A 12411-nucleotide genomic window follows, 5' to 3' on the forward strand; every position below is an offset into this window, starting at 1 on the left:
GGAAGCCACTGTAATTTAATAATGAAATATAAAAATTTAAGTGAGATACTGTATTGAAATTATAGAACAAGCACTTGAAATCTATTCAGTAAAATAATTCAGAGGCTAAATAGTTAACAGTCTAAAGTAATGTTACATATTATATTATTTTTTAAAATCCACATGTTCAGTGTGGAAAAGTGTTTTGAAACTCTAACAAAAATGCTGCAAAGAGTGAGCTTATTTTTCAGAATATGACTTGAAATTGTTCAGAACATTGTTTTTCTCCCTTTAAAATAAAGCAGATTCCTTAGTGATTAGAATGCACCAGACAGAAATTGTTGTTATAAATTAAGTCTTTGTAGTTGTAAGATAGAATAAACATAATTCCTGATGGAGTGGCTAAGTGACAGCAGCCACCTTTTGTTCATTACATTATCAGAGGATACTGAATGAATGACAGTTTTTGCAATCCTGAACTGACATTGTTGTTTAAAAAAATGAAGAATAACTTATGAAGTTCTTAGCAATAATGATACTTCTTCAAGCAGATGAGAGAAAAACCTAAGTAACTGCGAGATGCTCTGTTCGATGAGAAGGATTATGATTAAAGAACGAACACATCAGGACTTTTATAAACCTGATAGGGGGATTACATGGGCTATTGAAAATAATGGAGTGTTAGCCATTATAATACTACTCTTACTTGATTTATTGAGGCTTAGAGGGGGTTACTAAAATCCTTCTCCTCACACAATAAATTTCAAGATAAGTAATATTCCAAATTGAGTTTGACTTTTTATATCAAAAACATAACATATTAGATGGTAGGGAGAATGATTTGCAAAACATGAATGAAAACAAAGATTTTCCAGATATGATCATCGCATTGCATGCAGTATGCTATCATCTTTAACCTGTTATAGTCTATTAACCAGTTAAATATAAAATATCAAATAATGAACATATGGATAAGAGTAATGATATTCTGAATCAGTCAATTAAAACAATCCTGAACCTATATTTTAAAATGTAGTAATAGAAAGATTAGTAAGATACAAGATTTTCACTATCAAACCAATGAATCTGACCATTAGAATACCAAGCAAATTTAAGTTATTTAATTGTTAAACCCAAGCATCACTAAAATAAAGCTCATGAAACAATTGTACTAAAGAAAACTTGAAGGAAAAGGCTTTACATGGACTTGTAATGATACTATGAAATGACATAAGATTTCAGAGAACTTTCTTTGCTTTGTTTTAATGAACTTAAGTAAAATGGGGAAAAGGTCAGTTTTAGAAACAAGCAGTTTAAATACAGATTCTGCCACTTACAAGTCATTTTGTTATGTACAATTTTAAACCTCTCAAGTTTTAATTTCTTATCTCTAAAAGATGAAACATATCTAAAGTACCTAATATAATTCCTGATACATAATTCCCAATCAATAAATGAATGTTTATATTATTGTAAATGAATTTGCAACAGTAATATATTATTGTGATTTATTGCTAATGCTAAATTTGAAAAGTAATGTTTACCACCAGGGAGAATTAAATGGCTGAATAATTAAGTCTACATCCTTGACTAGAAAAATAATATATGCTTATAATACTCCAACATAGTTACGAAACTACAAAAAAAAATCTTGACATGATGCCATCTAAACCAAATCCAGGTTCTGATTTTATGTAAATTGAGTATTTTCATGTTTACACCCTATATCTTAAGTATACTACCTAAAACTAACACTGAACTGCTTTTTCTTACTTATGTTACTACAAATCTACATATGCAAAATTGTGATACAACCCTGGCCTCTAATGTTACCAGATTTTGTACTCATCAGTACTATTATAGAGAAAAACTTTAAAAAATCTACATATCTGAATTCATGATCTTTCACTGTAGTTGCTGCCCCATGGGCATATTCCTTGGACATAAATAGCTCAACATAATGTGTCCATATAGAAAGTACTACCCACATTCTCATCAATTCAGATCTAATTGTCACATTAATTTTTCAATTTTATTTTTCTCTGATTCTTAATCGTGTTGGGTCACTTACTAGTCATTGCCTAGGATTCATACATGGGTATATATGTATCTCAGGTCATCTATATTTCCACACAAAGTAGGCAACATACTTCACCCAAATAGCTGTATACTGGAAAGATTTCTTGTCACTGAAGTCATTCAGGGCAACCCAAGTCAGGTCATCATGCAGCAGCCAAAAATATTCAGCTGGACTTGAAATGTAATACAGATCCATCTATAGGCAAGGATAGACCATACGCAACTCTCCATACGCAACAGGTGGCAAAGTAATTAGAGCAGTTACTGTGGAGTTCTTAACCACCTACTTATGAAGGTTAGTTGTGCTCTCAGGACATACTTGGGGAAAGTTTATGTATATATGTGTATATACACACACACATAAATCAGTTTATATATAAGTATATATATTTGAATTCAAGTGCTGCTATGCACATCTAATTTTTGTTTAGTTTATCTTATACACGGTGCTTATAAGAAGTGATTAGAGAGTCATGGTAACTATTGTAGTCCCTTGGTCAGTAGTATAGCTTCTACCAGCATTCCTTAGCAAGCTAAAACTTAGCATTCTTCCAAAACTCTACTGGTCTGTGCTATGATTCTCCAAAGAGAGCTCATCACAGACTCCCTTCATAACTTTTCACTGCCACAGATAACTTCTAGGACCATGTGATGTTCGGGATCATAAAGCAGGACAGCTTGTACTGCAGCTTGAACCTGATGCAGAGACCTATTTTGCCCCACAACCCACTCAAAATTGACAATTTATAGTTACCTGATAACTGGGTTAGGCATAATAGCCAAATGCAGTATATATTTATTCCAAAACCCTAGGAGACACACCAAGATTTTTACCTTTCTTTCATGGTAAATGGTGCTGGGGTCTCTTATCTAAAAAGCCTCCCCCCATCGTTCCCTTCATGAAGTGTCTTAGATGATCAGCTTTCTTCTCAAATGTCCTATTACAAAGAGAAAGAAAACCAACATAGTTCAGTGCCAAGAGACCATGCACAATCTTAGCCTAATGAATTATATTTTTCTTACTAATGAAACTCAAAAAAAAAGTCTGCATAATAGGTGCCAGGGCTTGCATATTTTCAAAAACGAAACCACATATAAAACAGTAGCTATGATTATCATCATCTAAGACTGACATAATGCTGTCACCATAATTCTCTACAACTGAGTCCTAGCATGATAATCTACAGAAAAAAAATGTGGATGGTTGTATGTTGACAATTTTTTGCTGTTCTCAACAAAATTATATGAGAGAGAAGCTGAAAGTAGAACTGTTCCATCCATGAACATACATAATATTCACTCACTCAACTTTAGAAAATAGAGCAAATTGTTTTTGTCCCACAGTCCTAAGACTTTGTCCTTTTGCAAGTTGTAAATCTACTTTCAGATATGTGGATAAAGATATGGCTTCCCATCCAAACCGTGTTTTTATTCTCATAATGTATGGTAGACCAAAAAAGGGCAGCTGCCAGCTGACAACCAGCAAGGAATCAAAAAATCTTATTTCCCCAACTTGTAGGGACTAGATTTCTTCAACAAACTAAATAAACTTAGAGGCAGATTCATCCCAGGGTCTCCTGATAAAAGCCCACCCAGAAAGCCAATACCTCTATTTCCATCTTGTGAAACTTGAAATAGAGAATTCAGCTGTGCCAAATGGTACTTCTGACCTATAGAACTGTAAAGTAACATATGTGTACTGGTTTAAGCCACCGAGTTTGTGGTGCTTTGTTGCAACTGAGATAGAAAACTAATACAAATGGCTCCAAGGTAGCCATCTTTATTTGAGATGAAAAAGGGAAAATGAGGGAGGCATAGAAACCAGCCAGAAAAGACCACAAATGCAGACTAAAGCACTATATCTATAAAAGACTATTTCAAGACAGCTTAATCAGATCTGTGTTGAATGTCTAATGAAGGAAGGAACTTAATCAAGTTCTAGGGCAGAGGTTTGATAATTGCTATAGACTGTAATGGCTAAGTTACTCCATTCCCTACCCCAATTCTGTCTCTAAATGTGAGTTTGATTAGTAGTCATCTTGTTTCTATTCTGCATATATACTGGGCATTGCGCATGTGGGCAAGATTATATACATTTTTCAAAAAGTATATAAAACTTATTTTCCTTTAAAGCACCTTTAATTTTAAATATTTTATATTTATATGTACATTAAATTAAAAAATGATTTTTTATTAAACATCAAATAGGCATCTACTATATTTGTTAGGTAAGAGAGATATTCAGATTAATAGAACTTGCTACCCTAAGGAATATACAGTTAAGTAGTAAAACATTTAGATATTTCACGTCTAAGATGAATTCAGACTCTCATTAACAGAGTAATGGCAACTCACATAAGAGAATGTATGATACAGAGACAAGAAAGAGAAGAAGCTTACAATCTGACTATAAATGGTGCTTCTGCACTAGTTACATGTGCATTCATTCCTAAAAAAGTTACTTGATTTTTCTGTGCCTCAGTTTCTCATCCTTAAAATAGAAATTTGACATCTTCTGATTGAATTAGTGAGAGTATTAGCTGTAATAAAAGTAAAGAGCTTATTCCACTGTTGGTTGCATTGCATTGAGTTCACATAGAATAGTAGAATGGTTTAGTAGTGGTAGTAATAAATATTTCCATTTTTAAAATTTTGTGTAACTTGACCATGGGAAGCCATGTTCAAATCTTTGGATCATACTGCAGATCATCACCAAGAGTTGCTGGATTTGAGGTGCATTCACTAATTGAAAGGATGTTGTGTGTACCTCCTTTGGAGTATAGTGGCAGGAGTACTGCATATGTGAAACGACAAGTAAACACTTATTTAGAGGGCCAAACAGGAAACTTTGGCGAAGTTCACTACTTAAAATCATAGTAATTTATTTGTACATCTGGTTGCCCAGAATAAAGACTTCATTCCTCCATCCTAATGCCTGTATATAGGCGAAACCATCTTGATTGTGGTGACACCATATAGAAGACTTACCCTAATGCTAGAGCAGTTTTGCTTCACCTTCAGCATTACTGTGTTTCCATGCTCGAAGGCATTCCCACGCAGACAGGTTGGCAGGAGCGATTTCCCATGGCAGTCTGACAGTGATTTCTATAGGCAGTTCCATGCACACCCAGCAGTGGGAGACATTATGTACCTGGGCAAAAGTAAGGGCCCATGCCACCATACTATTGCTCTCTGTCAATCTGAGTGGAAAGGGCAAAGACACTATCAATGACAAGTCCCGGTTCTCCGGGAGGATACAAGCAACCTTGTCATATTATGACAAAACAGTGGCTGCCAGGGACAGTTTCCCTGGCCTGTGATACCGGACCAGAGTGCCCAAAGTCACTGACAGAGCATCAGGTTCAGTCTTCAACAGAAATGGTGGTATTGGTCACACCCACATGGCCAAAGTCCCTGCCAGTATGGTTGTTGCCCTCTCTGGCAAGGAAGCAGTCAGTTTAAAAGGCCACTTTCCTATACATGGGGTAACTTGTAACCCATGGGTCAGCCCCTTCCTACATACCTCATATAAGGCAACCTGAGGATGTCCTTCAAACATCAAGGTCCATGGCCATATCCACTCCTTGTTACAGCCAGGAGACAGTGGATGTGGGGCAGGAAGGAGCAATGTTTTTTTCCAGCAACTATGGCTCCAACTCACTGGGGCCTTGTTTCAAATATTTCAAGAAACATGGGCAAGCTACCAACAACTTCTCTATGGGACTTTCCCTGGTTCTCCTGGGTTGCTCATTCAGCAAGTGTACTGCTACGGGCAGGTACTTCACCCACTGTGTCCATCCTAAATGTTTCAGTCCTTCTGAAACATTGGTACCCAACAACAATATGGGTAAAAGTGAGCACACTGAGCACATGATTGCACCACTTGTTTTGCGCCAGCAAACATCAGCAGAATGTGCCATCTCTGGGCAACTTTACACATGGTTCTAGGGCCTACATGCCCTAGTTTCTTATGCAACAAGGGCACCATGTCCATAGAGGACAGTTGTTGGAGCATATGAACCCTGGCCAAGGCGTCAGCCACGTATCCCCAGAGCTTAATGCTGGTTGGTGTCCTGACACATGATGTATCAGGGCACCTTCCTTTAACCCACGGGTCCATAGGTCCTTCCACATCATTTGTCCCTACCGTGGGGACCAATTTCCCAGTCCTGTGTTGCCCCCTGAGGCAACCAGACAGTGAGGCCCCAAAACACAACCCAACTGTCAGTGCAAATGGTTATCTGACCTGATCCCCTAGTGAAAACAAGCCACATCTCCTGTAATTCAGCCCATTGACTGGATTGCCCTATTCCAGACTCATACCAGAACTCTTTCTGTAAGGGCTGAATGGCGACGGCCACCTCGGATCCATCTGAATACCAAGCCTCCGCTGGTGGCACCCCTGTCCCCTCTTCACAGGGGTTTTCCGGTGGCTCACTCACGCTCAGTAAGGTGGGTGCAGTTTCATCCACAAAAGTTAATAGTCCCAGGACTTGCTGCAATTCCTGTGAGAGAGGGCTTTTAAAGAATGTAGCCTGTTGTTCTAAATAGGGTCCCCACTTGGTTAGGGTAGATGTCTGGGCAATCCCAGTCTGGGTAGCTGTAGCCCAGTCTTACACCCACCCTTCAATCAGGAGGGCAGTAACCACCTGTGCTACTTTCATTCCAGTGATTCCTTCGGTATCCAGTAACGCAGCGTACACTGCTGCCAGCTGTTTTTTCCAACAGCGAATAGCAAGTCTCAGCTCCCTTCCACAACTGAGACCAAAATCCCATTGTGGCTTTGTTGGCCCTGTGCTTCTGCCATAATCCCCAACCCTACCCATCCTGTCAGCAGGAATGGTATGCAGGGGTCAGTGACTCGCAGCTCCTGGGCCTGAGTCTCTGCTCTTTTTGCCTCAGCAAAAGCCTTTTCTATCTCTGGTGTCCAGTCCCATGTTTCCCCTTGCTTTATATGGTGATGCAGTATCTTCAACAGCATGGCTAAGTGAGGGATAAACATTCTCCAATACCCCAACAGGCCTACATATGTTTGTACTTGCTTAACAGGTTCTGTACGGGTGTACTGTTGTATTTTATCAATCACTCCTTCAGGTAACACTTTTGTCTTACCCTACCAGACAACACCCAAGAACTTGACAGAATAACCAGGTCCCTGCACCATGTCTTCATTGATGGTCCATCCCCACCCCAGCAGGGCCTGGTGCAAACTGTGATGAGCAGCTTCTAGATCTGGAAGAGAATCAAAAGACAGCATTATATCATCTATATAATGGAACACTTGAACTGAGGGTGGATGGAACCAGGTGGTCATGCCATTAGACTCCAAGCTGTGACACAAAGTAGGACTATGTAAGTATCCTTATGGGAGGACAGTGAATGTCTACTGCTGGCCTTCCCACATGAAGGGAAACTGTTCCTGGCTTTCCCGTGCAATGTCAGTGGAAAAGAAGGCATTAGCCAAATCCAACACACACACACAAAGTGATAAGCCCCCAGAGTCACAGTCAGTTTATCCATCAGATCAGTAATGTTCAGTATTTCAGCATGCAGTGGGGGAGTCACTTTATTTAGGTCCCGATAGTCCACTGTCATTCTCCAAGTGCTGTCAGGCTTCTTCACAGGCCATACAGGTGAATTAAAAGGGCTGTGTGCTGGGCAGATGATGTGTACTTCCTCAAACTGCAAAATGGTTTGGCTGATTTCCTCCTGTTCACCAGGCAGCCGGTATTGTTTAAAGTTCACTATGCAGGTGGCTTGTGGCAATACCAAAGGTGTGTGGTGGGAGTGACCTCACTGCACTGTTTTTACAACACGCACACACAAGCAAAACTGTCCCAGAGTTGTTTGCATTGTTAGAGCATGCAGCACATCCACCCCTAGAATGTATTCTGCTATTGGAGATACATAAACTGCATAATGATTGGGCAGGCGCCCAATTCTCAGAGGCAGAGTCACTCGCTGTACCCACACAGTTTGTCCACCATACCCTTCTATGACTTCAGAGGGGCCGTAGAAGCTGTCAGGGTTGCCATGAAGGAGGGTGGAGTCAGCGCCCATATCTACCAGTGCCAACACCCCCTTTATGTTCTGTGGGAACCAGTGAATGGCAAGTTCAACAAATGGCCTCCCATCCTCCAGTGTCCCAGTATACTGGGTACCTCGGCCCCACCCCTAGTCAGGGAGGAAGTCAGTCAGTGCATACGGCGCAGATTCCTGGTCTACCACATCGCTTGCCCACACCTGCTTCGGGGACAGTGGGAGATAGCGTTGGTCTGGACGCAACTGCTTCATAGTCCCATCAAAATCTCTAAAGTCTGTCCATAAAGCTTTTCACAAGCCAAATCAGCAGTCAAAAGGTCAATCCATACCTCTTTGTGGCTCACATTCAGTAGTCCAACTGTGGCCACCCCAGCTCTATTTTCACTGTAGCTGTGGCTGTTTTATTTTTTTTCCTTTCTACTGCTTCACTGTGTTAGTTCTTACTTTGATTGATTGAGGTTGCTTTACTTCTACATTTCCCAAGCCATCTAAGGCTGACACTGCTTCATGTATTGGGTGGTCAGTGTATGGAGCTAGCAACGAGGTGATAGTTCCAAAGATACCTATAAGAGCATTGGCTAGAACAAGATCTTTCACACGAGACGTTAATTAACAGTTCTTCATCTGGACTGTGGTAATTTGGAGCAAACATCATTTGCCTCATATCCATTTCACAGAGCACGTGCACCAACTCCAGATATGTCCTCCACTTTGTTACATGCTCCAGCATGTCTCCTGGGATATCCCACACGGTTTTTGCTGGAGCCATTAACCAATTAATCAGGGTCTTATTGCCAGCATGTGGGTCTGTGCACCTAGCACCCTGCAATACACGCTGCATAGAGGGCACAGCTGTTATGCAGCTGAGTTCCGACACATAAGAGGGTAACGGCTTAGTATTCTCGGTGCCCTCATCCCATAGCCGCAACAGCCACGCAGGCACAGATTCCCCCAAATGTTGCATATACTGCTTGACCAAATCCCGCAATTCCATGGCCACGTAGGTCGTGTATGTCATACGCCGGGTAGCTATCTGGAGGCCACCCGGCTACCCCCGATGCCTATGGATTCTTGTACCTCCATGCGTTGACACACAGCGGAGCGAGCATGCAAAACCACTGGTGCTGTGCCGCTTTCGGGATTTCCACCCATGATAATGGAGCAGTAATCACCGATCCCCACAACATACATTGGGCGGCTGCCAGCCGTTGCTCTAAATCTTCCTCCTTTCTTTGGAGACTCTGCACTTGCTGCTGCAAGTCTGCAGTTTTGTGAACGGCATGGCAGATAACCATCAGGAACATCCACACCACTCGTCCAGCCAACTCCCAGTGGGCCTGAGGGACTAGGGACTCTGGTGTTTCCAAAACCGTTCATATAGCCTCTGGGGTCAGCTCTACAGACTCCAAATCCTCTGGCACCACCCATGCTGTCAAGTATGCTGCCAGTGGGTACCAAGCAGAGGCTGGGGTCCACATCTCCACCTGCCCCTCCATGTCCAGGGGAGCCAAACGACTGTTGCTCTTGGAACCACCTACCTCATCCTGCTTACAGCAACAAGTGTCAGGGTCTGGGGTTGCCTTTGAGGTTTTGGGCAATGCAAGGAGCAAAGAAGGCAGCAGGAGTCATCATGTATGGTGCTCAAAGAAGCCACTTTATTGTGCACACAGCTGTACTTCTTATACTGCTTTACTGCTAATTCATGGTTACATAAATGTTTTAAGATGCACATGCGTGTTGGCTTCATGGCCAGGCATCTGGCTTTCAAGGTCCATTATCTAGCTCCTTTCCCATGGGTACAAATAGGTTTCTCAGGGCCAGATATATCTGAGGTGAAGCAGTGGGAAGCTGTCCTCATAGAATACTAGGGGAAGTGGGAGAGGCTTCCCTACACATTCCTTTTCTGATTCCTTAGCTTTTCCACTTTCATTTTTTGAATATTTAAATACATTTATTATTCAAGTAACAATTCTATATTAAAATTTTACTCCTCTTACCAATTACTGCAATATTAGTTTGTGTTGATAAAAAATAAAAATATCTACCTTTTAAAATACAATTGAAATTTAAATTTGTCATTTACCACAACATAAATACATATGTAGCAACATGAAAAGCCACTTATCTTTATCTATTCCTTTTAATCTGAAACATAATGCAAACTTTATTATATATAAAAAATTTAAATTTTCATTGATGGTTGTGACCAAATACAATATTATTATTATTTAAGATCATACACTGCCATATGCTTTACATGCATGATGTTTTCTATTAGAAGAAATTATATTTTCTTTAAAATAATTTAATTTTGCCTAATGCTAAATTATTTTATAAATCTAGAAACGTATGGTTGAAACAAAATGAGGAATAAAAAAGCATATGATTCTATTTCTGAATAGATAAGCCTTAATAAAATTGGAAGTTATTTATAGGTAACACATAAATAACCATGAAACAAACTCTATTGAAATGATTTAAATACCATAAAAATCTGCAGTTGAGAGATGTTAAAGTGATAACAAAGTTTAGGTGAAATATAAATAGCCAAAAATGTGTTTTGGTTATTATTGTGAAAATAATTTACAACCATCAGACAAGTACAATCCTGATAAGTATGTTAAGAAGTGTTGAAAATATTGGCCATAGGTTTGTCTACAGAAATTTTAATAGTTCATGCATATTTTTTGGTTTACATACCTTAATATAATAAGACAAGGATTTATTTAAATTTAAAAGCTAAACTTTTACAATGGACTGATGGTTCAAGTTGATTTATATATATATTAATGATGTTATCACAGTGATATATAAGCTGCAAAGTTGTCTAAAATAAAGTCTATACTTAAGGGATGATAGAACTGATCTAAGTTTTTAGTTGCTACTTTTAAGTGAAAGTGTGTTTGCACAAAAAATATGTACGTGACCTTTACCCTTTTTGCCCTTTCATTCTCTCTCTGAGCCTCGGTTTCCTCATCTGTCAAAAGGGGATGATGATATCATTAACATTTTTAACATAATAATTGGCAAATTTTTCCAAAAAATGAAATATAATAAATATGATTTTTCTTTAAAGTGAGAAAAGTAATAATAATTTTCACTCTACAGATTACAAACTGTTTGTACTTTATTTAAAGTTAGCCCCAGGGTTTACTCAAGGTCTCCCTCAGATAAAGACACACATACTTTTTCCATGATGTATGGCAGTGTCCCAGGAATGAAGGAATAGAGAGTCAAGGGAAGTGAGGTGAGCTCCACATAGTCTCCTTCACTATCCTGAAAAGAGCAGAAATCTATTAAGGGCAATTTGATTGAAGGGCTGGACATAACAGCACTTGAATTTTGAGAAAAGCTGCAGAATAAGTGATTCTGGGGAAGATTTGAGTAAATCTCTGTATATAAGAATAGCAAGTCATGAGAGGTGGTTTTGAATGGTGGGGCTTTGTTCTTCAGTTACCTAACAGAAGCTAAAGCAGAACAAAGAGGAAATGTTTGTTTTTCTTGAATGAATTATTTCATATCCTCCTCCATCCACAGACAACTTGAGAATTCTTTTTGGTAGATTTCACTGCATATCAAATAAGTCTCAGATTGCATATGTCATTTCTAGAGCCATGCATTATTTTGATAGAATTAAAAAAAAAGATTAATGTAGCAAATATGTTTTGTTTGGCCAAGGTCCTGTTGGCTTTGCTTTAAGTTTATCTTAAAATCAATTTAGGTAAATATGTATCCTTTCTCTTAATTTTAATTATAAAATATTTCAAGTATACAGGAAATTAAGCATCAAAGTAATTTTTGAAACTTCACTTACCTATAACACAACTAGCACTGAAGGAATGTGAGGGAAGAATACCATACCAGAATGGAAGAATCAGTCAGGAACAGTCTAAGTTCTGCTATAAAGTCTACCCAGATTTCCAGCTGATTCCAGGAAGTATTCTGAGAGGCCAAATTTAAACTAAAAGAATCAAATTTATATTTCAGTACTATACATTGCAGGGAATATAATTTACTTTCTGAAATATTATCTATACAAAATCATTACTCGTTGGATGACATAGAATCTAGAGTGCCTACAATTTATCGCTACAATTTGTACAACAAAATACAAATTGATCAACATAAGAAGACAGGAAAACATCCTCTTATCAAATGAAAATACAGTCAAGATGGTCCAGGCTTTAGAATCAATTGACAAGTACATTAAAATTGTCATGAATATGATTAAGTAAATTATGCTGAAGGCAAATAAATATACAGGTAATCTCTGCAGAAAACTACAATCACAAAAAATAACTAAATGGAAAT

This window comes from Manis javanica, chromosome 1, assembly GCF_040802235.1.
Source record: "Manis javanica isolate MJ-LG chromosome 1, MJ_LKY, whole genome shotgun sequence".
Lineage (NCBI taxonomy): Eukaryota > Metazoa > Chordata > Mammalia > Pholidota > Manidae > Manis > Manis javanica.